Source organism: Gambusia affinis, linkage group LG13 (assembly GCF_019740435.1).
Source record: "Gambusia affinis linkage group LG13, SWU_Gaff_1.0, whole genome shotgun sequence".
NCBI classification, from domain to species: Eukaryota; Metazoa; Chordata; class Actinopteri; order Cyprinodontiformes; family Poeciliidae; genus Gambusia; species Gambusia affinis.
The window spans coordinates 27282496-27309740 of NC_057880.1; the positions used below are offsets into that span (position 1 = coordinate 27282496).

The following is a 27245-nucleotide window of genomic DNA, read 5'->3' on the forward strand; positions in this document are numbered from 1 at the left end:
TAAAATGATTTTATATTGATTTATATTTATATGGTGACCTTCACTTTCAGTTTCATGATCTTGATATTTGTCGTTTGGATTTCCTGACCGGTGAACGGTTCTGGTCCGAAGCGTTTATCCCAGCCCACTGGTTTCATGGTGGGAACCAACGTTCCTGAACTGGGAGAAGTTTAGAAAACAAAACCATTTCTGTCAGTTATGTGAAATAAAATACAAATTATTGCAAACTAATTTAGATTATTTGTATTTATCCTGGAATATTCCAGGCTGGTATTATTGTAGATTTTGATTTCAAATTTGTGTTAAATTTTGCAAAAACAGAGAAAAAAACCCTTAAATGAGTCAGAAGCTTTGAATTATTTCAATGAAAAATAAATGTCATAAATCTAAATATGCCAACATTATTTAGTCAGCTACAATAAAGTTAAATACAAACAAAAAAAATGGTAAATTTATTCTGAAAACAACTTTATTCTTACTTTATATTTGGATTTTTAATAAAAACTGAAACTTTAATGACAGAAAATGGAAATTTAAATTTGCCCCAGTAATTATTCCCATTAAAACACATTAAAACCATTTAAAATAAAACATGTTGGAGATGAATATACGGCTCTGGGTTTCTGTCCGATGATAATCACAACTCTACCGCTTTTTTAATATACGCTGAAATATCAGCTGTAAGTTTTAGCAGCACTGGCATCCCGTACCGTTGGGTCTGATGAGCTTCACACCGACTGACGGAGGTTTGCAGCTTTTCTGCAACGTTTGTGTTCAAGTTTAGAGACTCCACAATATTTCATTTCCTCCTTTGTGAAACTTCAATAGTGAGAAATGAGATTTTCCAGAGTGTGAAAACAGAATCAAGAATCCTGTATTGGCTGTAAAAACCTTCCAGATTTAAATTAAAATCAAGACCAAATATTAAAAACAAACCTCAGTTTCTTCGCTGGTCTGATAAACATTTATCTGCGTAAACATAACGCGTCTTTTATTTGTAATTACCATATTTATGGTACAAATTTCAGATTAAAAATCTGATTTGAATAAATTTGATCATTCAAAAAAATCCCACAGAATAATTAGTGATAACTGAGACAATGTTTTATAACAACAAAACTTATAAAATACAGCTTAGTTATTTTAATTATGACTAAATTAAATATAAAAAACACTAATATTCAATTTATCTTCATTTAACTGGAAAAACGTAAGTTAAATAAAGATAAATTTCAGATTTATTTTGTGTTTGTTCTTATTTTAGTTTATCATTTTATCGATCAGTTTAATGGAAAATTTAACAAAATTTTATAAATAAAAAATATAAATATGTAAAATATATATAAATAAAATATCAAAAATGTGTTTGGAATTAAAGTTAAAAATACAGTTTCTGCTTTTTCTTCCTAAAGTTACAAACTGGTTAAACTAAAAATCTGAGAAATATTTTAAATTAATTAGACAGACATGTTGGTAATTATCTCTCTGAGAAACTAAAATGGAAATGAGGCTCAAAATGTAACATAAAAACAAAATGATTGGATGGTAAAAGTGTCCTGAAGAAAACAAAAACATTTCAGCTGATTTTTATACCCAGGTTACAAAATAAGATAATAATAAATATTTAGTAATAAAATAATGTCCTGAAATTACAATTATAATGTATTAGTTAGATTTACCAGAATAATATTAATTTCTGCTTTTTAACTGAGTCACCTGGAAGTTATTTTAATTTAATATGTTTAAAATGTTTATACAGCTGAGAAAAACATCCAACGGTAAACGTGTGTCAATATTCTCCATAACAACAGAAGGATGTCTTTGCATGTACACTAGGGGTGATAATTATTTTTTCCTCTTAAACATAAACTAAAATTTAAAAATTAAATGAAAAAATAAATTTTTTTTTAATTAAAACGATGATAAAATCCAACGTTTCACCTACATTTGGAGGATGTCCGCCGGCTCGTTATCCTACTGCCCCTGAAGCTTGTTGTCGTGGAAACCATCAGCTCCCTGTTCAAACTGTGAGGCGCCGATGAGGACGAGGACGTAATTGGGCAAAAGGAAAAACCCCTGTGGTGACCAGAGGTCACGTCTCGTTACTCCCCCCAAATTCGGTGCAATCTGAGACGATGTGTCCAGACCTTCATTAAGGTTGGAACAGATTAATTATCTAAACAAAGGAAATGGATGCAGCGCTTCAGGAATGCATTGTGGCAGCGACACAAAAGTCTAATCTGAAGGTTAATTTTTCTTAGTTTTGGAAAATCAAGCTACATAATACACCGGCTATTAGTCTTTGTTTTGGATGATTAAATATATTTGATCTTAAAAAGTAAATTTGAGTCAAATCTGACGACTTTTCAAACAAATATAAAGTTCACTAGAAGTGAGATGTGAACTTTTCTTTCATCCATCCAAAACCAGCGGTGGCTACTTCCTTGTAGCAGGAGGCCACGTCCATGACAGCTCAACATGAGCTAGCCACTAGCATGCCCTGGCTGGTCACCTGCGACCTCTGCTTTTATCATTAAAGAAAATATCATCCAGAGAAATGTAACATGACTTCCAGCGTAACCAAACAGTAAAACGAGAAGCCTTGGCATGCTAGCAGCTAGCCTAATGCTAATGGGATTTCCTACCTCCGAGGTTCCTGGAACGCAGCATCGGTTCATCGGGTTGGTTAATCTGCTGCTGACCCTCCACTGCGAGCGTCTCGGCTTCCTGCACTTCACCAGATGTTGAATCTGCTGCAGGGATTTGTTTCCATCCATCTGATGGTGCGCCTTAGAAACACAGAAATCACACAATTATTATTGTACTTTATTTCAGCTCGACTTGTTAACGTGCTGTGTGAAACTGTGCAGTCCGGAGTTAAATGTATTTTTGTAGAAGATTCATAAACGTTTACATACATCTGTGTTAATCTGACTGTTTGTAATGATCATTTATTGAAGTGATTTAATTGAAAATCGCTGCTGTGTTTCTTCATGATAATCTAATTTCATTCCTGTGTGGATCAGGACAACCTGGGCAGGTTGACTTCAACCCCCCATCCATATCATCCAGTTATTCAGCCGTAAAGAACCTGGACAGAACCAGAATCCACTTTGTTTGGGTCCAGTGTGAAGAAACAGAATCAACTGTTTGATGGAAACGGCGAAATTCAAAATAACTTCTTCAATTTTAAGAAAAGGTTTTTACTTTTGGTTTTTGTTTATTTCAAAAGATGGTTAATGTGCTTAAGGGAAATACATTAACTGTACGCTATGCACAGACTCGTTGCCATAGCAACTGACTGACAACGGCACTATGTGTCACCAAAAAGCACACAAACATTTCCCAGAACATCCAGTCTGCTGCAGTTTTATGTTTTCTAAACACACTGAATTCCACAGCACACCTACATGTTAACGTTATCAAAGTCAAGCTAGCGTAGCTGACCTACTTAATATTTTAATATTAAGACATTTTCCTAACGTTTCCACTAGCTGCCATAATGTTGACAATCAGTAGCAAAGATCTGCATCCCTTTTTCTTTTATACATCATGTGGACATTTAAGATTTAGTCTCTTTAGTTGACAACTTGACAGCTAAACTCAACGGTCGCCATCACCAGCCATGACGTCACACTGTGACGTTTCTATAGCAAGTGCTGACACCCTGCAGTGATAACAATCTACTTTTAAAGTATTTTTTATCATTCCTCCAGCTCTCTGTGTGGAGTAAGGGCTAACAAATGAACGGTTGGATGCAGTCCTGGGCTCGGCGTCCTGTTGTCCACTCTGCAGTGAGCCGAGGTGGACACCTGATGAGGTGGACACCTGATGAGGACGAGTCTCTTTAGAGGTTTTATCAGGCGCGGCCAGCTGGGCTGAGGCCACCGGGGTCATCCTGGGACTAGCTGGAGGGATTATTTCATTCCAGATGGCCTGGAGAGCAGAGGATGGGAGTCTCCAGCTTCAGGAGGTCTGATGATGTCAGAGGCCTGGTGGACGGCCAGCTTCTTATTTATTTTGGATATTTTAAATGTCTTAAAGTGCTAAATGCTCATTAGAATTAAAAGTTTATTGAGCTTTAAGCGCGTGTTGTTGTGTTATTATTGTGCCATTACCATTATATTACTTATCAAGACTACAATATTATCATTTATCACAATTATTTCTGGGACAATTTAATGTCCAGTAAAACTTGACAGACCGAGTTATGAGACAGTCTCTGTTTTTATGTGGAACGGCAGAGATGATGAATATGATGGATTTACTGCCGGTCCCTCCCAGCTCCCGGGTTCTGCTGCTCAGAGTCCAACACACTGAGCTGTTGACACCAGCCAATGCAGAGGCTTACAGGTCACCAACGTTACGCACCGTGACGGATCAGGAGGCAGTAATAACATTACCGCGGGATAGACCCGAGGCTGCGGCGCTCTGAGTCAGAGCAGAGGGATCAGGGGAGCATCGGGGCCTTTCAGGCTCAAACATCTTTAAGGTTCTTCTGGTCCTGATCAGAACTCCTGATCCAGTCCTCGGTTCTGTCCGTTTTCCTTCCAAACAGCCCAACATTCAGGATGTAAAAACGCTCTCCAGACTTTCTGAAGGTCTTCTGTGAGTTTTCCTTCCAACATTAATAACTGGGTTTGTTTTCTTTCCTTTAAAGGAAACCCAGAAGCGTCCGGGCTTTCTGAGACCTCCTGTCCTATCCGTCCTGTGATTGGTCGGCTCAGTCAGCGCAGCTGCACTGGAACGTGGCATTGTCCATTTAATGCTCATTAACCTGCAGAGCGTTTATGTTCGAACACACCGGCTTACAGGTCACTAATGTTAGGCACTCCTGAGGGATAATGCTGCCAGATAACGGGAGGCTTTTCTGCTCAGGATAATCCAGTGGGCCAACATGGATGCCGCTGTTTGGCATCACAACATGGATGTTTAGAGACTCGCTCCACTTTCACCCAACCAGCAGGTCCATCCATCGCTGCTGAAGCAACAGATTCAGAAGTTCTGATAGTTCTGATCCAGTTACAGGAGAATGGTGAGTTCACTGTCCGTAGGAAGAGTGGTACAGTCAAACATCTGTGGCTACTTCAGTGTCCGTACCAATGGTGGGACAATTGACATCTATGTAGCGTTTAATCAATCAATCAATCAAACTTTATTAGTATAGCACATTTCAGCATCAAGGCATTTCAAAGAGCTTCACATCAAATCAAACACAAAAACACAATGAAACATAAAATCAACTATAAAAACAACATCAAGTCAGATTCCGTCAATAAATTTATAATTGTTTCAAATAAAACTCTAAACAAGTGGGTTTTTAATTGAGATTTAAAGGAAGTCAGTGTTTCAGCTGTTTTACAGTTTTCTGGAAGTTTGTTCCAGATTTTTGGTGCATAGATGCTGAATGCTGCTTCTCCTCGTTTGGTTCTGGGGATGCAGAGCAGAACCAGAACCTGAACCTGAGAGGTTCTGGAAGGTTGATACAACAGCAGCAGATCTTTAATGTATTGTGGTGCTAAACCATTCAGTGATTTATAAACTAACAACAGTATTTTAAAGTCTATTCTTTGAGCTACAGGGAGCCAGTGGAGGGACTTTAAAACTGGTGTTATGTGCTCTATCTTCCTGGTTTTAGTCAGAACTCCAGCAGCAGTTTACCGTCTTTCTGTCCACTTCACTGACTCTAGGTAAAGTGGGACAATCAGCTCCTGAGATTACTTCATTGTTCATACTGACAATAGGACAATTCTGTTTGGATACTTCACTGCCTCAGGAAAGAGTGGGACAACTAACATCTGTGGTTAGTTCACTTTCAACAGTAATAGTTGGACAATTGGTGCCACTGGTTAGTTCACTGTCTGCACACAGTGGGAAAGTCCAGAGCTGTGGGTAGTTCACTGTCTGACAGGCTCACTGTCCTACTGTCTTTAGAGACATTGAACTCATCGCAGGCATTGAACTGACCTTCTGAACTCAACACAAGCAGTGAGCTGTCCCACTTCTACAGCAGATATTGAACTCATCACATATAATGAAATGTCCCACTGTAACTACAGACAGTGAACTCATCACAGGTGAACTGTATTTTTTCAGAGGTAATCGTTTGAATCCAACACGTCTCAGCAGTTTGTACTTCCTGACCCCTGAAGTCTCCGCCATCTTGGATCAGCGCTGCACCAAACCCAGATTTCCAACAGTCATAAACGCGTTTCCTCTCCGTGTGTCGGAGAGTTTTCGGTTGGCGCAGGCGTCAGGGGGCGGGCCGCCCAGACTCCATCCCAGCTTCCTTACAACAACAATGAGCAGCAGCTGGGACGCACGCTGGCAGCCGGGCCTGCAGAACCGCACACCACTCTGGATTATTGTCAAAGCTGATGACCTGTTTGCTTAACCCCCTCACCGGACACCTGGGGAGCGCCACGCCGCGCCGCCGCCTCCACATTGTCTCATTAACTCAATTACATCACATGTCTTCAAACGCATCAGGAAATCAGGCTGGTGGTTCCTCGCCTCGGCATGTTCTGTCTCCAGAACCTGCTAATATTTTTCACTCTGCTGCTGAACAGACAAATACATGAATTATATGGGGATGAACACAATGAGTCTGACCCGTTATTCTGCTGGATTAAACACTCAGTCATTAAATTTAAACTGCCTGAAACCCCTGATGCCTTCAGGGTTTCACATGAAGAGTTGGGAATATAATAAATGGATACCAGAGTGTCCGATTTCTAAACTGGACAGTGAACTAACCACAGAAACTATATGATGTGTTGTTATCACAAATCCTCTGAAAACGTGCTGAGTTCACTGTTTGTAGTTACAGTAGGAAAATGTACTTCCTGTGGTGAGTTCACTGTCTGTAGCTGCTGTGGGACAAATAATCTAATGTATTTTATGACCTTCCATTGTGATTTTGAAGTGAATCTGATCTCAGATGTTGAAGGCAGCAGATTCTCGGGTCCAGACGATCTGGAAGTCCTCTCAGGGGAACCGGGCCGGTGTGGACCGGGCTGGTGGGAGGAACCGAGGCCCAACAGAACGATTGCTCCAATCCGCTGAAGCATTTCAGACTTTTAAATGCCCGTTTCCCTTCCCCATAAATCCGTATTTTCCTAATCTGTGAACGGTAAGCGTGTGAAGTGAGAAACCGTTCCGGACGGTAAACCTGGCGAAACGGGAGACGGAGCTCATCGTTTCCCTACTAATGGCCTCCTGCCGGCTCCTCCTTCCTTCAGCTTTCATCTCCTCGTCTCTCGGTTCGACTCAATCTGGCAACCTTTTCTGCTTTCTTGCTGCTTCACCTCTAACCTGACCTTTTCCCTTCCCTAATTAGTCTCTGAATAGACGGAGAGGCGAGCTCTTCCTGGATTAGGAACGCCCAGCGTTCAGTTAAAACCCGACATCGGAACATTAAATCTTCCAGACTCAAACTGTCAGCCTCAGAGTAAAGACAGCGCTGAGGGATTATCGCTCTATGAAGCACTGAATTAGAGCTTACATTTGTAGCCCATATTGTCATGGAGATCCAGGTTCTGATCTGTTCCGGTTCAAAGGTTTCGGGATAAGTCCGACCCGAGCGTAAAGCCCCGCTGTCCTTGTCCGGATGGGGATTTGGAAGTCAAGCTCTGATATTTCTCTGGGTTCACACATTTAGGAGTGACTCCATCTGAGCCAGAATTATACATAAAAGCTCAAATTTATACATAAAATCCCTCCAATGTGATTCAATATTCCTGAGGAAGCTGCATCTCAATCACGAGACTTTATTTACAAAACTCCAGCTGAATATTTAAGCTCTTAGGACGACTGACTTGGTCAATTAATCTGGTCAGACACACTTTTAAGCATCATGTGAAAACGATGACCTGGCTCCAGGTTTGGAGTATTTGGGTTCTTTGTCCAGTTGGAGCAGCGAACTTCCTGACCTGAATTATTCCCCTCTGATTAAAGCGAAGCGTTGAGAAAGTTCAAGAACCATCGAGGCTCAAGAAGGACGAGCCAATCAGGTTCTGAAGGATGATTTATGACCCGGTGAGGCGCAGAGAGACTCGTCTGGACACAATGACCAGGTTTCATAGAGTTAAAGTTTCAATTAGAACAAGTTTTTAAGGAGTAAAATCATGGCTGGGACTCGTCTTCCCATCCTGGAGAAACCACGGCTGTAATAAATCATGAAAAGATGAACACCAGGATGGGTGTTGACTGGGAACTGCAGTCTGGTTCTGGTTTGACCCTCTACAATCCGCTCCTCTTCCTCATTTCCATAAGTGACGTCACCTGCGTTGGGTTGATGGTCCGTTTGGAACAGACAGACAATGAAACTATTGAGAGTTTAATGTACCGTCCAACTCATGTTCTCAGTGTTTTCCTTTGGTTTTAGCCAAACCTATTGGCAGATAAAGGCCTTCATCGTGTCTATTTGAAGAAAACCAACTACAGCCTGAAGATGCTGCTGGGATCCTGAAAACCAGCACAGAAACTCAACATGCAGCAGCTGGAAGGTCCCAGGTTTGAATCCCAGCAGGGGGTCTTTCTGTGTGGAGGTTCTCTCTGGGTACTCCAGTTTCTGTTGGGTTACTTGGTCTCTCTAAACCGTCCTAAGGTGAACCCGCCTCTGACCTTCAGAGATAAGAGGGCTTAGAAAGAAACAAAGGATTTATTTACAGCTTCATGTCTTGCAGAAACGTAATAAATGCAGCAAGGCTACGTTCACCCAGCAGGTCGTGATGCTCACTGGATTGGGATTTTTTGGAGAGATTTGATTTTTTTCATATAGCCGTCCACCAGCAGCTGCTTTGTTTAAAGATGGCCGCCGCAGCGCTCCGTTTATGGCAGTAAAGATGGCTGCCGCAGTGCTCTGTTTATGGCAGTAAAGATGGCCGCCGCAGTGCTCTGTTTATGGCAGTAATTCCATATCTGGTGTCCCAGCGCCCAGAGTTATGTGAGTAAAGATCTGCTGCAGCGCTCAGATCTTCCTGCAGTAAAGATGGCTGCCGCAGTGCTCTGTTTGAGCTACATGGCAGTAAAGAATCAGGTTGAGCGCCCACTTATGACTCCAAACTGCATGGCTGCTTTATGTAATGGCAGTAAAGATGGCCAGACTGCAGCGCCCGTTCAGTAGCCCCACAATTTCAAATGAAAATTATTTTTATTGGCAGTTGTACTATTCTAATTTTCTGCCCGCTAAATATGGCAGTAAAGATGGCCGCCGCAGCGCTCCGTTTATGGCAGTAAAGATGGCCGCTTCAGCGCTCCGTTTATGGCAGTAAAGATGGCCGCTGCAGCGCTCCGTTTACGGCAGTAAAGATGGCTGCCGCAGTGCTCTGTTTATGGCAGTAAAGATGGCCGCCGCAGCGCTCCGTTTATGGCAGTAAAGATGGCCGCCGCAGCGCTCCGTTTATGGCAGTAAAGATGGCCGCCGCAGCCTCCTCGTTTTACTTGGGCAGTAAGATGGCCGTAGCACTCCGCTTCGGCAGTAAAGATGGCTGAGCACCGCGCTTTCTGGCAGTAAAGATGGCGCTCTGCGCCCGTTTATGGCAGTAAAGATGGCCGCCGCAGCGCTCCATTTATGGCAGTACAGATGGCCGCCGCAGCACTGCGTTTACGGCAGTAAAGATGGCATCCGATCTTTCAGACTTAAGGGCAGTAAAGATGGCCTGACTGCAGCACTCCGCTTAGGGCAGTAAAGATGGCTCGCCGCAACTTCCCGTTATTCTGGTGCAGTAAAGATGGCCGCCGCAGCGCTCCGTTTATGGCAGTAAAGATGGCCGCCGTAGCACTCCGTTTACGGCAGTAAAGATGGCCGCCGTAGCACTGCGTTTACGGCAGTAAAGATGGCCGCCGCAGCGCTCCGTTTATGGCAGTACAGATGGCCGCCGCAGCGCTCCGTTTACGGCAGTAAAGATGGCCGCCGCAGCGCTCCGTTTATGGCAGTAAAGATGGCCGCCGCAGCACTGCGTTTACGGCAGTAAAGATGGCCGCCGCAGCGCCTCCGCTTATGGCAGTACAGATGGCGCCCGCAGTAAAGATGGTCCTGATTAATTCCATATCTGGTGTCCCAGATCAGAGTTTTTGAGGTGAAAAGTTCTGAACCGGGTCGTTCAGATCTTCCTGCAGTGTGAATGGACTCTGCTAGCAGGAGCTACATTAGAATCAGGTTGTTTGGCTCCGCCCACATTTTGACTCCGCCCCAAACTGCATGCTGCTTTAAGTAATGAAAAGGAGTCCAGACTGTTAGCTGACAGCATATATTGTTCAGTAGCCCCACAATTTCAAATGAAAATTATTTTTTATTGGTAAGTTGTACTATTCTAATTTTCTGGAAACTAAATGTTGGATTTTTATTAAAATATATCGCTCTGCTTTTCATTAATCTTTATAATTTAAGTTTTACTACTTTTAATTTTATTTCAGAAATCAAAATAAGCTGCAGCTGAATATCCAGAACATTAAGAGAAGTTTTCCTCCTGAACGTTGAGAGTCTTAAACTCAAACTCTCTCCGTCCTTCGCTGCAGCCTCCTCAAAGGTTTTACTTGGGATTAATTATGTTCATCTTTTCCTGGAAACCAGCTGAGAACATTGGGCTTTCTGGCTGCACTGGTCTGCTCTCATCTTGATCCTCTGTTGTCTCTTTGGTTTCCATGTGATTGAAAACAGCACTAATCTGCTGACCCTGCAGAACCGCAGCAAGTTACTCCTGCCGCCGCAGCTGACATCCGATCTTTCAGACGTAATTCACTAAAGACGCCTGACTGCAGCAGCTTAAAGCTCCGCGCTGCTGTGTGCAACTTCCAGTTATTCTGGTGTGAGAAATGAAGGATTACATGATTTATGTTCTGGGTCAAGAGGCCAACATGGCGTTCATATGTTTGATCTGCAACGCATTTGAACAACCTAAATATCAGACGTGCAAAGATTAATCACAATATAATTCCTCAATATTGGGTATAAAGTTGATGCACAACGCCAAACTGACATTGATGCTTCACCCCAGGGTGCAAATCCCACATCTATGGATCGTGGGCTTTTAAAATCAATTCTAGTGCAGGACTGACAGGAAGCTGCAGCGGTGCAACTTAAAATGAAATCACTTCATGGCAGACAACTTGAAGAGACATTTCAGACCGCTGCATTTCAAAATACAATGTTTGAGCTCATTTTGAGAGTTTAATGCCATTCTGTCACTGCGGATACCAACACAGGAAGAGTTTCAAAAGGCTCCAGCAGAACACTTCAAATGTTTATGGAAGTAAAGTTGTAGTATAGAGTGGAAAAGAGTTTCCCAAATATCCCCTAGAAAACATTTTTAAAGTGCAGCATGAATATATGTTTAAAGGTTTTGCTTCAGAAAATATTCTAATACTGACTTCCTGAACCGTTACAATATTCAATAAAATGATTAAATCCTTTAGGTGCCGTCACACACTCTATGCTCATGTTTTCTAAAACCTCAGAAACGATTTGATGGACCATCAAACCCTGTGCTCTTTAAATCATGAATGGTCTTTATGTTGTTTTAACTCTTAGTGTTAAATCAACCCGGTTCTACTGGAACCAGAACTGCTGTGGTTCTGACCCAAACCAACCTGTTCCCCTCCTGGCCTGTGGGGGCGCTGCACCAACAACCACTGAAGGAAACCACACAAAAACCTCTGAAGACACTGAGAGCAACTTCCTTCTTCACCAGATGGAAACAAGATGGAGGCGTCAGATTTTAGTGTTGGAGGATTTCTCTTTAGTCTTTGGCTGAAGACCAGGAGACATTTCTGCTGCTAGCGCTAGGCTAGCATGTTAGCTTTGGTTGGATTTACCCAGAATGCCCTGCACTGTAGTCCACTTCCTGCTTTAGGAGCGGTCTCTGGTCCACTTGGTGTTCACACTGCAGCCGAATCGGACCAGAGTTTATTGAACCAAACCAGATTTGTAGAGTTTGTAGAGTTTTCCTCAGCGGTTGATTCCCCAAACGAACCGGATATTGTTTTATTTTATTTTTAAGATTAACTAGAAATTTGATTTCTATTCTGTATTTGTACCATAATCTGATTAAACATTTATGAACTGGGTTAATCAGACAGCAGCTGCATAGAGTTGTGAATTAAGTGAAGCTATTATTGGGTCACTGCTGCAGCTTTTGAGTCTGTCGAGTCGTTTCTGCAGCAGATGGACGATATCCACGAACTGTGAGCGCTGCTGGGGAAATTTGTCAGCATGAATGAAACATGATTGGTGACAGACTTGTTTCTGAAGTGATTAAGTCGTGTCTATTAGCACATCCTCAGACCTGAGAGCGTTTCAGAGGAACCAGTTGACCCAGCAGTCATTTTCCTGGACTGCAGCAGAACCCAGAGAGCTGAGAGGCAACATTTCCACCAGCCGCTGCACCAAGCAGCTCATCCTGTCTTTGTTCTGCTAAGATCTTGTATTACACGGGTTTTAAAACGATTTTCTGCAGTATTTAACGGTGTTGTGCTTGTTATTGTTTCCTGGCAGGATGCAGATATTATTTTCCAGCCTGTTGTCAGTCGGCGCTCAGGCTGCAGCATCATTATCACCATCTGCGCCTCGGGGGATTTACTGATCAGGACTTTACAAGCTGTTTTCAATAAACACATCCAAACAGTAAAACAGCACCGCTTTGCTTCACTGTGCAACCTAATGAGTCACAACGAGCTGCAGCAAGACAATAATCAGCTGACTGTGGCAACCAGACATTTGGTTATTTAATTTCAACAATCATTTAATTATTGATGAGAACGGTGGCAAAAATTCTAACCTGCAGATTTTTAGAGGTTAAATATAATTTTTCTCAACTGAAAACCAACTCATGTCTGATCTCTGCAGCTGGAGTCAAAGGAAAGGAGGATGAAACAAAACGGCTCAAAACGTCACCAAGCAGCATCATGATTTACTGGACAACCTGTTTTAGTTGTTTATTATTATTACTTTAGTCATTTCCAGTAAACAGGAGGATAAAACCTTCAATCTTTTAATTTGTGTAAATCCTGTAAGTTTCTACTGAAACCTTTTCTAACTTCCTGTATCAGCTGGCTGTGCTGTAGTGCTAATGCTAGATTGTATAAATTATTTCTGTTACAAAAACAGATTTTTCTACTGTTTGCATAAAGTTTCAACTTAGCATGGTGTTTTATAACTTGTGCTGCCGTTAGCTGTGCTAATGCTAACTTTTATATATTAATTTATTACAATACAGCAAAACACAACATTTTTGTATAACATTTTGTTATTTGCTAACGACCAAGCACGTTCTTAAAAATGTAAGAAATGTTGAAAGTTTGGTTCCCAACTGAACGGAGTTCACTGGACTTTTAAATGAATGGAAACTGTTTGTTTTCTTTTAGGTTGTCACAATTATTGGAGTAAAAACTTTGTTTTCTCTGACGGGTTGTTTTTGGTTTCAGGTCATATTTCTGCCAGATGCCGAGAACTTTGATCTCAATTTAAAGGAAAAAAACAGTTTTGCTTCAGTAAGCTTTAATACCGACTGAAAAAACCCAAAGTATGATTCACATGCACCAAATGAACTTCAAACACTCTGAGAGTAATATACTGTAAAAGAAAATGTGTTCCCTGGTCTGTGCAGGAGACCACGGTGTCTGGGAACCGACCAATCAGAGGAGAGAATGAAAGGCAGAAATGCTAATCAGGCATCTGGAAACCATGACAATCAGTGAGGAGGAAGAGCTCAATCAATGCGACGGGACGACCTGCATGGTTAGCATCACCGACAAGAAGAGAATCCCGTTGTCTGCAAAAAGCTATTAGTTCCTGTTCAGTAAACCTGCACAAACATCATGGAGCAGAGAAACAGTTTCCTGCTCTTCAATCAGACCGCAGCGTTCCCCAATCCACAGATCATACAAACAACACTGAGGAGAAGGAGCGCAGTTTCACCAAGCACTTCAAATAATCAGAACAAAACCACAGAAACCAGATAAAGATGTTTAAGTTCATCATCATACACTGATAAATTCAGATAAAATACGCTTTCTAATCAACTGACTTTTTAAAGTCTCCCAACTTGAGCAAAGAAACATTTTTAATAAACAGTTTTAAAAAAATATCCATAAATACTGAACCAGGAAGAGATGAGGTCCAATATATACACACTTAGAGATTTATATATTTATATGAAGTGTTTTTATTGCATTTCAAAGATTCAGCGTTTGAAAAGATTAATTTGGGGTTTTAATGTTCAAACGCAGCGGGTTAAACGATGTTCAAACGTTCCTTCACACGGGCAGCTGCTCATTTTTACACAAACTGATTTTTAGTCGGGCAGTCAGACAGAAATGAAATGCAGTGAAGCAGACAAGCTAAAAGAGGCAGATTTAACACACTCTCAGATATGACATAACACACACACAGAAGGGCGGTCATGATGACACACAGCAAGTCTTATCTAAACAACAGAGATACAAGCTGAGCAGTGACTGACGCGCCCCGAGGGGCAAACATGGCGGAAAGACGGCGAAGGACAACAAACCTGATGATAAAATCGTTTCTCTCTGCTGACGGTGAAACGATTCATTCAAGAAATAAATCACCTAGATTCAACCGGATGAGCTCTGAAATAAACCTGATGAATCTGCAGCAGTTCGACCCGACCTGGTCAGCTTAACTCCAGGGAGGTCACTGACAGTGGCGCCCCCTAGGGGGGAATCGTGGGGGCCAGGCCATCCAGAGTCACCGTCCTCAAACCAGATCTAAATGTAAAACCCAATAAATACATAAATAAAAGACATTTTCTTACTTTTAGTGTTAATTTAGTTGTTAACTGCTCTGATCCTAATACAAAGAGATTCTGTTCAACAGCAGAAGAAAAGATTTATTTCTCCAAAAACAATGAGAACTGCCTGTTTCAATAGTTTAAATATCAAATATACCTTAATGTGCATCAATGCACACAGTGAAAACCATCTTAGCGCTAAGCCAGAAGCTAACATCCACAGCTCAACCAATCAGCAGCAAGGAAAAGAACCAGAGCTCCAGGATTGGCTGAATTCCAAAGGAGCGTTGTTGCTAGGCATTTCACTTTCCCAAGATGCATTTCCAATCAAATACTTTCGATCGACTGTCCAAAGAATCAACAGCAGGTGAATTTTACAGGAATCACCTGCAGATCAGCTGATTGATGGAGGTTTTAATGAGTGGAGCAGCGGAACCACCGAGTGGAGCAGCTGATCCGTTTAGAGCTCAGTGGGAACCAAACCCACAGACTCACAATAAGCTGTCCAGAGAAAAACCTGCCAACATTTTAACTTCACCGGTTATAAAGTTTAAATCATCCGTCACCATCAGGTGAGTAAAAATTAACGTAGAATAAGTTTAGTTTAGTTTAGTTTGTCTAAACTATTGAGCTGAAATCCTCAACGCTGCATTAGGAGAAATGAGTTGCTGCAAGCAACAGCGCCCCCTGTTGACCGGTGGGATCTAAAGACCCTAACCTTTCTATTTATAACTAAATGAACCTGAAGGTTTTATTATAACTTTCATTCACCAAAGAACTTAAAAACAGAAATTAAAGAGTCAGAGAGCCTGAAGTTCAACGTTTAAATAAAAACAAAATGTTTCCAGTAAAACTTTCCTCCGTTTCCTGAGTGGAGGAGTGTGTGAGTGTGTGAGTGGAGGAGTGTGTGAGTGTGTGAGTGGAGGAGTGTGTGAGTGGAGGAGTGTGTGAGTGGAGGAGTGTGTGACGGCTGCATGTTAATCTGCACATGAACACACTCATGACACTCTGCCAGAGTTTCCCGTAATGACCGCTGACCAGCCGACCACCAACGGACCGTCAATGAAACGGAGTTGAGCCAAACAATAGACGTTTGGGTCAACAGCACACACACACACACACACGCCCACACACACAGTGTGTGTAGTTCCCCTCCGGTTTAATGAGACAAGATGGCCGCTGCTGTGGCATCAACAAAGAGATCTGCGGTTGTGTGGAAGTGGAGGAGCAGACAAAGGGCCGGGGTCGTCGGGGTGAACTGTGACGGAAAGGGTCTCACACGCAAACTGGCAACCCGGCAAACTGGCAACTGGGAACGGGAGTCTTGACGGCTGACCCTCAGAGGAAAGGGTTTCAAAATGGCTGCTGTGGCTGGACCGTTGCCATGGCGATAAAGGTAGGAGAAAGTTTCACGATGTTTCATTTACATTTGTAGTTTTTTGTTCTGTTTGTATTAATTGAGCATTTTTCTGATTCTCTCCACGGTGAGGTTTTAACAAACAGGATCAATTTCACTTATTGATTATAAAATATCTATAGAACATCAAAATGTTCCTTTTTAATTATTTATTTTATTTAGTTATTATACAGGAATTATTTCTATATTATTATTTTATGTATTTTTCAGTGAAATAATTATTGCAAAAATAAATACTAAAGATTTTATTAACTATATTAATGTAGGATTTTTACAGAAACATAATTCCTATTCAGTCCCATTTATTATCAAATAATAGTTTAATCAATAATTAGGTTAGGATGTCAAAACATTAAATTCATTCATGTTCAGTTTTTTTATTATTAAAAAAATGGAGCAAATCAAAGTTTCATATTTTTTAAGAAACTATTTTTTTTTATCAATTTCAGTTTCTGAAAAACTGGTTCAATATATTTTTAATCAGATGTGAAAAATATTTAAATCTTTTATTATAACATCAGCAATTTTTTTCCTCAAAGCTAAAATAAGTGGAAACAAAAAAATATTTAATAATCTAATTTATTTAAATCCATCAGTTTGGTTAATAATACTAATAATGTCACTAAATAATCGATCTGTAGATTTATGGGAGGATATGAAACCATTTATTTTATTTTATAAATCGTCAAACAGATTCAGATGTTTCCCAAATCGCTGCAGTTAAATTATTTTAAATCTTCAGAGTTTAACTCTAAACTAATTTATAGAATATCTGAAAACCTGGTTTGAAAAATAATCAATGTTTTGCTTTCATCAAATACTAATAATAATCAAATACTTTTTGAATAAATAAAATTACCTTTAAGATTTGAACAAACCTCAGAAACGGATCCAACAGGAACTAAAATAAGTGAAGTAAAATATGTATCTTAAACAGCTTTAATGTTGAGTGTAGCTCATTTATAAAACAACAAACTGTGAAACTGGGTCAGAATTCTAGAAAACTGACAAAAGTGAAACTATGAAAACATGAAACCTGTTAAATTCTGTCAAACTAAACTTTCTATTTATCCACAGAGTAAAAAACTGAAATAAACAAACAGGAAAAGTCATTTTTTACAGTGTTTGTAATAAATCCCAGTTATCCTCTACAATCCACTGCAGCTGGATCTACGGCAAACCAGTTTAGCATAAAATCCTCCTTTCACAATAAAGCCCCAAATGTAAAACAATCTGAATTTGACCGCCATGTTTCTTCTGACAGGAAGTAACATCCAGATTCTGGAACGGTCCAGTCAAAGTTCTGACCCAGATCTGATAGAGAATCTACGGAGGGAGCTGCTGATTAGGGTGATGGTAAGAGGCATTTCCACTAGACTGTTTAATTCTGAACGTTATCCGGCGAACCAAGCCCACAGCATCATACCTCCACCACCGTGTGTGACAGTTGGGACAGTTTGTGCTGACTGACGGACTTTAGCTGAGCTGCTGTCTTTTAACCCTTCCAGCCATGAACTTTAACCTTTGACCTGCAGGGTTTGGTTATTTCGGAGCTTCCTGCTCTGAAATGAAGCTGCGGTTGTCCTGACAACCCTTCCCAGGTTGCTGCTCTGGGGTCATTGCTGTAGTCTTTCTGCCCCGGCGTTGTGCTAACACACACCTGTTTGCTCAGCAAATCTAATGGAGTCGAACCAGAACCGAGTGGATCACAGATTCATCAAACTCCTGTTGGTCACAAACGATTCAGACTGAAATAAAAACAACTTCAGATTAAACTTTCTTTAACCTGCAGAGTCCAAACCTGCTCTGGCTGTTTAGAGGAAGCTAATCTGGAAATACCAGATTAATAAATAAATATCAGTTCTTCAATCATAACCACCCAGTAAAAGAACCGACCCCTCATGATGCAGCTGGGACTCTGCTGCCCCCTGATGGAGACTGAAGGAATTAAACTCTCAGTTCACCAGCAGCAGAAACTCAAAATGTCCAAAAATAACCAGATTAATTCACATTATCTCCTAATTTATATTCACCAACTTACATTTATTGCCATCAATATTTAAGTTATTTAAAATATGTAAAAACAGAACATTAAGTTTGAAATGTGAATTTATAAAGTTATCAGTGACATTATACATTCGCAATTTAAATGACTGAAATGCACTTTGATAATTTGTTATATTTTAAAATGATTTTTTATAAAAAAAATATTGTATTCATAAAATCTTCAATATGCTTTATTTAATTAAAAAAACCAAATATGATTATGTTTGATAAATATAAATATAAAAGGAGCTGTTGTAAAAACTAATCATCTTCAGATAAACCTTTTTGCTCACAAAGATATTTAAATTCAGACATTAAAAAAACTTCTGTTATTTCTATCAAATATGCTGATGATGCTTTTTATGTTTCATTCACATCAATATTGGGTCAAACTTTGAATAAATTTTAATTTTTATTTGGACTCTTTGGTAAAAAATTAAGTATGTAGAAAAAAATGTCTTCAACTCAATATTTGCTGAAATTTGATTGACTTAAAATATTATTTTATACTTTATTAAAACTAGTTTTAGTTGGTTCATCTGTTTTTCAGGGAAAGAAATTTTATTTTCCATTCAATTTAAATCTTTTATGGTTTGTAAAGATCTGCTATGATTAAGATAATCATATCTTAATCATATAATTAGCTGTAGGTATTAGCATTAGCATGTTAAACTTAGCATTAACTCATTAACAGAACTGCTTTACCTTAGGCAGCCTTTTGTTAGCATTATCATGCTAACGTCAGGACTACGGACTGTGTTAGTTCTGACATTAGCATAATGCTAATAAAGCTCAGTCACTGCTAGGGTACCAACATGAGAGAATATTTTTAGCACCATTTAGTGCAACACTTAGCTGTAGTAACTTATAGCGGCGTCACATCGCCAAGCTAGTCGTGTCGAACCGCAGCTGAGTTTTCTGAACTGATGATGCTAATGCTAATGCTAGACGCACTGTTTGTCTTTTAAAATGACTGACTTAAAAATATCTTTTATTAAAAACAGCCAGAGAATTAATGATTTGAGGCTGACGTGCGATCCTCTGACGAATGATCAAACTAAAGAATCAAACCGCCAAGAAACCTTTGAAATTCCAAAAGTCATTTAGAAAATCAGACAAAATAACATCCTTTAAAAATGAGCCAAAGTCCAGAGTAAACAAACCTCTGAAATATGTTTGGAAAGCCGGAAAAACCAGTGATGAAGGCTACAGGAAAAGACTGAAAGGAAAGTAGAGGTAAAGTGTTTTCTACAAACTATACAGAGTTTTCCAAACATGCATCAGTACCAGCTGTGATGGAGGTCCAATACAGCAGCAATCAGATAAACTGCACTAATCTTCATTATGACGGTTAATACAAAAGGTTTCAGGTCTGAACTTCCCAGCAGTCACATCTGTCCCATCAAATTTACAGACATCATCATCATCGTCAGTGACTCTTACCTTCGTCCCAGGAAGTTTCCTCTGTCAGTTTTCCTCCAGAGTCCAGATGTTCAGCCAATCAGAGAGCAGCAACAGGTTGGGTCAGGTGGACGGAGCTGCAAGAGCTGCAGGATCTGCCGCTGCTCCAGAGATGGAGGCAATAAAGTCCAAACAGAAACCCCACCGCTGCTTCACACACCAGCCAGCAGAGTGTGTAGCTGTTAGGAAGACAGAGGATGAAGTTCTGTTCAGTCCTCCGTCCCTGAGATCCTCCCTGAACTAAACAACAAGGCCTGATGTGGATCTGATGTCTGGACTGGTCATTTCATATCGACACCCAGCAGAGACAGTTCCTCTGAAGATCAGGATCAGTCTGGGGGTCCACCAGCTTTAGGGCGTCATTTCAGGACAGGTTGTTCCTGATCCCGCTGTGTGCCACTGTCTGGTTCTGGTTCTGTTTAGGAGTGGGCTCCGCTCCCAGTTCCCAGGCCCAGAAATGAGACAGTTTGGGCAGCGGGCCAGGACCGACCGGGGTCCTGAAACGTCCCCCAGAATGACCCGGAGACCCAGCTGTCGCCTCACATGAGCTTCAAACGGGACGTCATACACACAGCTGCCGGCGGGTCGGGCCGGGCCGGCCCCGAGTGTTTGGGTTTGTGGAGCCGACTGCGTGACCTCAAGCAAGTTCAAGCTGGAGGCAAAGGACAAACGGTGGCGGACATGTTGGGTTTTGTTTCCCTTTGGACCAATCACAGCTCTGACCTTCGATGATTCAAACAGTTCAAATAATCGAAGAGCAGAAACTAAAAGACTTTCAATAGACAAGATGGATTATTAACCAACATAAAAACAGGAGTTGGAAATTAAAAGAATATGAATCAAAAACAGTTCAGACCAGTTCAGTTCTCTGGACAATATAAACCCAGTTAAACTGGTTTAACTTTGTTAGTTTTCTGTGAACTCACAACTGTGTGTTTATTGCATCATTTACCAAGTATTATGATAAATTTCCAATCATGATCATACTTTTGAATTATTGTTATAATAAATCCTGATTAATATTTTTTTAACTGTCCATATTGATGTATCATTTTATGATTTTCACCAATGTTTGTTCCATGAACATATGAATAAATAGCAGTACATTTAAAAATATGATTAAATGCAGTAATAGTGAGCAGTTTACTGATATAAATAATCATGTCAGATGGGAACAGAGTCTGAGCCACACAGACACAAATACTTATTATTATCACAATAATACAATAACTATTGTATTTTGTATTTTGTATCCTAACTAAACATTAATTTCCTTTCGTCCACCTCTCAGTTTAGTTAATCCAACTCCAGTCCGTTTGTTTTTAAAGTCCGGTTCCTTTGGGTTGATGTGAACGAATCAAACTCTGATGTGGACCAGAAACTGAACTCTGGTCCTACAAACCTCAGTCTGGGTTTGTTGAAGTGAACTCTGCTGTGGATGAACTGCCTTTGAATTTCCTGATGAACTGTTTCCATCCTGGAGGAGAAATGGAGGATCAACATCTGGACAACGAACTGGACAGAGAACGTCCATCAGAGACAGAGGAGCCTCCAGGTTCTCAGCCAGATGCTGCAGATCTTCTGCCAGTCTGTTGATGAGAGCGCCATCAATTCTGATGGGGCAGCAGCATCAGAACCGGAGAACCTGATCTGGTTCTGGTTCTGTTCTGATGAGGACTGTGGAACCTGAAGATGATGGAATGATTCTTTAGAAAATGAAGGAACTTTAAAAACCCTGAGCTTCCAGACTGTCAGCAGGTCTTCAGTCTGAAGCTTCTTCCTGCTTGGAGCCATCGACTCTTTAAGATCGTTTTAGAATATTTCATTTCTCTCTGGGATCAATAGAGTGTTTGTGAATCAAACAGATTTTATTTGGAGCTTATGCTCTGTAAACGTTTCTGTTTTGGCTGCTTACTGAGGAGGATCTAATGTCTGGAGACAAGCTGCTTCAGATGCTGTAACGTTCCTAAAGCCTGACCTTCAAACCAGCAGGATTCAGGTCACATGTTCCATTTCTGGGTCTTGTTTACTCCTCCAGCGCACACACACTCCCCCTCCCCCCGACCCTCTGGCGCTTTGTGTTGTATGAAAACACAGATGACCCTCATGGCTTTCCAGTGTTCCTGTCAAACCAACCGATTACCCCGTCCGTCCATCCATCCATCGCTCAGGTTAGCCGGTGAATCTGGACTTTCACATCCTTCACTTTGACAACCCAGAGCAAAAGCATCATCTCTGCAGATAAAGCCCTGATGATCCATTTGGTTCTGGTTCAGAAGGAGTCCAGCTTCCTCTGGGTGAACATTCTGAGTCGAGTCTCTTTCTGACATCTTCACGATCCGATGAACTCTGGTAGTTTTTGGTTGAAGACCATAACGACCCTTAAACCCAGAAACCCTCAACGAGTTTTTCCACATCGTCTTCAGATCCTTTGACCTTGATGAAGTCCAACACGGTCTGGGAAAAACTGGACTTTATGGGAGAGATCACCATAACCTTGTAATACAGAGACCAGATGCATGATGGAGGATCTTTCATTCTGTCACAACTTGATTCAAAACGATTATTCATAAAGATTTCTGCTTTAATTTATAGACGTGCAGAAGATCCTCCTGATCTCCAGTCTGCTTAGCAAGATCCGACCGTTAGCTTTAACAAAGCGACCCAAAGACAGCGCCACCTTCCTGCAGAAAGCCTCCACTGCAGATCATAACAGCAGTTTCCATCCTGGAGATTCTAGAAATCTGACAGTGTTTGTCGTTATCAGTGAAGAATTGTAGAAAATATAATTAATTCCTCATCAAGTTGGATGATTGTTCCTGAAAAGTATTCAAGTCGCCTACAGATAAAAATATCAGGACAGTGGAAGAGACGAGTCAGAGAAATAACAGCATTTCTGCATTGAACGACAACAGACCTCCGACCAATCACAGCACAGCAATCAGATCCAGCTCAGCTTTCCTGGGAATCTGGTGAAAACCAAAATGAGTCCAAATGTTTGGCTGAAATGGAGAGGAAGCTGGTTGAAACTAGAGTTTCTTTGTTTCCAGTACGGTTCCCATGGAAACGTCCCACATCACTGCCAAACGCAGGCTGGTGGACAATGGACCTGAGTTTTAATACTGAGTCATGACTCTGAATAGTCTGTAGAACCAGCAGGGGCTCTGAGGTTCACCTGAATCCTGTTTGATCCCAGATTGGACCTGAAGTTCTGGGTAACTGTCCCATTTCCTCTAGTTGGACTCAAACATCCCAGAATGTCCTCATCAGGCAGATCAGAGACATTTGTAACATCCTCCTGATTCTATCCGTGTTGAACGTCTCAAACCATTCAAAGCATCATGAGAGTGTTTGGCTGAAATGATCCACCTTTACTGCTAAAGATGGAACGTTGCTGAATGTTGGTGAAGTTTCCATCATGGACGCCGATTCAGCCTGAAGAAACACGTTATACTAACTAAAGACCAGGATCAGTGGAGCCCCGGATGAAAACAGAAACGCTGCAGAACGGATCAAACGGCGGAGTCAGAGTTGGAGAAGCCGACCTGTTTCACACACACACACACACACACACACACACACACACACACACACACACACCATGCATTGTTAATGGGAGTGAAGCACTCTGTGTTGACTGTGGCTGAGCAGAGAGGCGGTGAGACGTCAAACAGCATCAGCATCAAACTGTGCAGAGTTCAACGTCGGCTCGCCAGCGCCGCCCTGCTGCCGCGGCACGAACGCTGCACCCTGCCTGTGACCTCTGACACCTAAGTGTTAATGCTGCAGATACAGCTGGACGTGCAGCAGCAGGAGCAGCTCAAAAACTGGAATCATGTTAAATGGAAACCATCTGAGCAACAACGTCCACCGAGAACCCAACCGGGTCGGACCCAGAAGGTCGGGAAGCCAGGAGATTGTTTTATATATATGATGTCTAAAGAAAACACTCTGAATATGATGCATCTTAAAACATCATCATTTCTTCTCAGGACCAACAGAGAATCTTCACTGGGCCTGAATCTCTGACCATCTCAGCATCAGAGGTCCAAACATCAGTTTATCCTGTCAGAGCGCCGGACTGGGTTCAGTTGTTAAACAGTTAGATGGGTCGGTACCACCTAACGTCAGGAAGTAGACACTGCAGGGATTTGAACCGAGGACCTTCTGTTTATGAGACACTTCAACCATCCCGTCCCAGAAGAACTCATTTATAGCTCTGCTAGCTGCTAACTAGCGGCTGCAGCCATGGGGAACTGTTAGCATAATCCATCCTGCTGCAGATGCAAGATGAACCAAACCTGCATGAATAGATAAACTCCACACTAATCAGAAACCACCAGAGCCTTGGTCCAAGCAGTTTCTACCTAACAAACTTCATCCGTCTAATTTTTACTCCAGGACTGGAATTGCTTATTTATAAAGAATTCAAAACTTTATCCATTCTAAATATCCTTATTAATGTATTTCACTCCAGGAAAGTTGAGCCTGAATCATTTGTTTCAACATGAAAACCAAAAAGATCAAGAAACTCAATTAAAAACTGATCTGTGTTCAAGTAGCCGACCAGGCAGCGTCTTGGGAACCGTCTGAGCTTCAGGGTCAAGCAGCTGGACTGGTTTTGTTTGGAAGTCATCACAGTGTATCTAAAGGTTTCTGACAGGTTCTAGTGTTCTCTCTGTTTACACTAATCAACACCTCCATAGTGTCCTGCTCCCAGTTGACCCGTTTCCAGTTCAAATATCCCATAACAAGACACCTACAAACCTTTGAAGCAGCTACATGAACACAACAAAACCACAGGAGATAATTTAATCTGAAGTTGGTGTAAACACCTTCACCTCCGGCCCCTGTGGTTCCCACTGTGACCCAGATAATTCAGGGCATTTGAAACAAAGCAGCTGCCTGTTAGCTGGTTAAAGAGTCTGGAAGATTCCAGTTTTATCATTCATTTACCAAACTGATGATGTCAGGAGTAAAATAAAGCAAATGTCCTTTGAAAGACGTCTGGGAGGTTGAAAGAGAAAATCTGTGAGAATCTGTGAAGGTAACTGAAGCATCCAGCTGGATGAAGGTTCTCCAGTTAGCTCTGCTCCATTCGGATCAGTCAGGAGTTGATTCTTGATGCAGAGTCTGATTCCTGTAGATGAACAAAGACAAACCTCTCCCATCTTCTTCTGAAAAACACCAATCTCCATTTTCCATCAATCCAATCATCTCTCACATGCTTTTCTCCCACAGATCTCCAGAAGTTCAGTTAGACGGTGAGTTTTTGTGGCTGAAGGACAAACAGCATCTCCATGATTACAGCTGCTCCTAAATGCCATTTCAGGTCAGTGGATTAGGATGCTGCCTTTAATGCTGCAGCAGTGTGTGTGTGTGTGTGTTTGTGTTTGGTGGTGGATTAGTCTTTATTTGAAGTGTGAGGTCTGATTTAATCTGCAGGTCGCAGTAAACAGATGCAGTGATCCGGCCTGTGTGAACGCAGCGTTCCCTGCCAGTGTTACACAACACACTCTGGAGATTAACGCGGCAATTTCACTGTTTTAGCGCCGCTGGTTCCTGCAGAGGGTGATGCCATTTGATAGCAGGCGTTAGGAACGACACCGCCGCCTCCGACGGGAGAGAGGGATCTGGTGTCACTGAAGTACTCCATGTTCTCATCCTCACCTCAGGTCATCAATCACCCCAACTGGAACCGCTGCATCATTTCAATACAGACACAGAACCAAACTCAGCATCCAACACGCTGATCTTCAGACAATAATGGAGTAGAATCAGGTTTTAGTGCTTGTAGGATTTCTCTTTAGTCTTTGGCTGAACACCAAGAGCCATTTCTCCGCTAGCGCTAGGCTAACGCATTTGTTCTGGTTATATTTACCCAGAATGCCCTGCATTGTAGTCCACTTCCTGCTTTTGGAGCAGTTTCTGGTCTGCTTGGCTTTCACCTACACATCCAAACTGAACCAGAGTTCACTTCAACCAAACAGAGACCAGAGTTTGGGTCAAAGGTCGATTATGCATTCACACCTCATACAAAAGAACCAGACGGACTGGAGTTGGACCGAGGCAGACTAAACAGGGTAGATGGGAATACACTGTAAAAACACTGAAACCATCTATAGATAGTTACAACAAGACTGAACCTGAAGTTATCACCCCGGAAACGCAGCATCTTGGTAAACATCTTTACACAGGAGCAGCATTACTGAAGTTTAGATTAGATTTGAATGCTTTTTCTGGGAGAACCAGTTCAAACCAGTTCAAACCAGTTCAGACCAGTTCAGACCAGTTCAAACCAGTTCAAACCTGTTCAAACCAGTTCACAGTCTAGTGGCAGAACATCTTATAAAAATAAGTTATTTGTGTTTTCTGAGTCATAGGATGTGATCAGCTGTGGTGATGAGAACCGTCTGCATGTGTTTGGACTTTAAGTTCATAAAGTTCATTTGTGTCCAGAAAGGCTCTTTTTACTGCACACATTGAAAAAAATCATCATAATCATTAATGACAAAACAAAAGCCTTCGATCGGACTCTGAGTGAAATTTAGATTTTGTGTTATAGCAGGAAGAAATGTTTATTTGCACATATAAATGTTACAGTTACGTTTCATAGTTCGTCCGAATGGTTCTGCCGAACCAGTCCGGAGGTTTTAATACAGTACCGATTAACTAACGTCACAGTTTGGTTATTTTTAGAAACATTAGAAATATTCTTACCGCTGATGAAGTCAGGTTAGCCAACTGATGCTTAGCAGGAAAGTTTCCCACCTTCACGGGATGAAATGAAAACTTCTCTCCGCTGTTTTACCGCCTTTGTTTTTACGTCCTTGAATCCAACAACAACCAACAACATCCAACAACATCCAACCACATCCAACCACATCCAACAACATCCAACCATCGCGGTTCTTTAACGCGGATCGACGAAGTGGAAAAAGGTTTCCGTACTCTAAATATGGCGAAAGATCATTTCAAAACGAAAAAAGATGGCGACAGAGCACCGGTCATGGGGGATGTGACGTCATGTAGGACCTATTGAAATGTGTCCCGTGAACTGAATTATTGCTAAATATACAAACATCAGCGACTCCTTAAAAAAATCTGCTAAAGCAGAAAACAATTTGGAACATTTGTTTAATCACCATATAAGAAAAACTTTTCATTCACAATGAAACTCTGCTGTGAAATTAGCAACCTAACAGATAATAATAATAATAATAATAATAATAATAATAATAATAATAATAATAATAATAATAATAATAATAATAATAATAATAATTTCCTGTCTGAACTAAAATCTTTGATTGAATCCCTCAAATTTATTATTAATAAAAATAGCAATATATATTTTTTCTAATTATTTAAAATATTTCCCAAAACCTCTGATTATTTTTTTATTCAGTTAGTTTAGTTTTTTGTTTGTTTGTTTTTTCTACTTTCTTTTAATTTATTGTGTATCATTGTGTTTCTTTTCTTTGAAATATGGATCTTTATATTTCATATATTTATCCTTTGATTGTCTAACCATGGATTCTGTGTATATCTTGTGTTTGTTTTTGATG

The 27245-nt window shown here is 41.0% G+C and overlaps 1 long non-coding RNA gene across 1 annotated transcript; it reads right to left on the minus strand.

The window, feature by feature from the left end:
* LOC122842831 lies at positions 1-26779 on the minus strand. Its single transcript, XR_006372616.1, has 5 exons — positions 26398-26779; positions 19660-19856; positions 2646-2789; positions 1946-2176; positions 1-159 (listed from the first exon to the last, which is right to left on the minus strand). It is a non-coding gene; the product is annotated as an uncharacterized LOC122842831 (long non-coding RNA).
* Positions 26780-27245: the final 466 nt, after the last annotated feature.